Source organism: Cynara cardunculus, unplaced genomic scaffold (genome assembly GCF_001531365.2).
Source record: "Cynara cardunculus var. scolymus isolate 2C unplaced genomic scaffold, CcrdV1 Un_Scaffold_969, whole genome shotgun sequence".
NCBI classification, from domain to species: Eukaryota; Viridiplantae; Streptophyta; class Magnoliopsida; order Asterales; family Asteraceae; genus Cynara; species Cynara cardunculus.
In genome coordinates, this window is record NW_020200654.1 from 17,699 (window position 1) to 19,183 (window position 1,485).

Sequence of the window (1,485 nt, forward strand, 5' to 3'; positions counted from 1 at the left end):
CAAAAGTAGGGTTCTCAGATGGTTGGTCATCCAATGGTTTTGGTGGATTCTTAGTAATAGGGACCATAAGTGTAGTCTCAGGTTTAGACACAACCTATTCACTTTCTTTTGGTATGGTCTGTGTTAATTCCCTCCCACTCCTAAGAATCACTACTTTCCCATGCTCTTTTCCTAGATCTCTAAGGACTTCTTTGTTACTAGGAAAAGTACCAAGGGCTCTATTGTTCTGATTGAGAGCAAGTTTACTGACTTGAGTTTCCAGGTTTCTGATGGCAGCACTTTGCCGATTAAAAAGAGACTGATTTTGAGTCATCATTTGCTGCTAAGCTTGAGACTAAGCCACCAATCCTTTTATCATAGCTTCCAAAGAAGATGATGATTCAGATTGTGGAGGTGGTTTGTTTCGAAAAGATGGTTGAGCAGTTTGAAAATTCTGGTGATGATGATTTTGAGAATTAGAACTGTTTGCATGTTGTTGAGGTTGAAAATTAGGGTTTCCTTGTTGCTTATGAACAGGTGGATTCAAACTTGGACTGTTCCATGAAAAATTTGGGTGCTGTCTCTAACTGGCATTGTATGTGTTGGTATAGGGATTTGATCTATTATGAACGTAATTGACACATTCAGAATTATGTGGGCAAAGTTCATAAAAATGTTCCCCTCTACAACAAACACATTGCACTAAGAGGACAGCTGTAATAGGTGTAGTAACACTTGACTGCATTCCTTGGCTAGAAGTTAAGTTTTTAAGCATGTTGGCCATGGAGGAGAGTTGTGCTGTTAATGCAGTGTATGCATCTACATCATGAATTCCAGTTGTCTTCTTTTGCGGTTGAGCATGTGGATCAACCAAGTGTCCATTATTTGCAGAAATCTTTTCATGGATTTCATACACTTCATTGTAGGTACTAGTTGTAAAGGCTCCTCCCACAGTCGCATCGAGCATCTGTTTAGCCATAGGACTTAACCCATTGTAGAATGTCTCGAGTTGAATATAGTAAGGAATGCCATGGTGTGGGCATTTCCTTAACAGCTCTTTAAACCTCTCTCATGCATCAGGAACAGCTTCATCATCCATTTGTTTAAAAAGACATATTTCATTTCTGGACTTAGCGTTCCTGGTGGGTGGAAAATATTTTCGTAAAAACTTTTCGGCCATATAGCCCCATGATGGTACAGAACCTGGTGGTAATGAATTAAACCAAGACTTTGCCCGATCCCATAAAGAAAATGGAAACAAAGTAAGTCTTAGAGCATCGTTAGATACTCCCGGGATCAAGAAGGCATCAGTAATTTCCATGAAAGATTTTAAATGTGAGTGAGGATCTTCCGATGGTAATCCTACAAATTGTCCATTTGTTTGCAGCATATGGAACATGATCGGTTTAAGCTCAAAATAGAGGGCAGTCATGTGAGGTCTAACTATCCCTGAGTTCAATTGCTCAAAGTCGGGAATAACATAGTCCATGATTCTCCCATTTCTAG

General features: G+C 39.5%; 1 non-coding gene across 1 annotated transcript; it reads left to right on the forward strand.

Annotated features, from left to right (window-relative positions):
• Positions 1 to 1,004: 1,004 nt before the first annotated feature.
• On the forward strand, positions 1,005 to 1,111 carry LOC112502145. Its single transcript, XR_003067633.1, has one exon. It is a non-coding gene; the product is annotated as a small nucleolar RNA R71 (small nucleolar RNA).
• Positions 1,112 to 1,485: the final 374 nt, after the last annotated feature.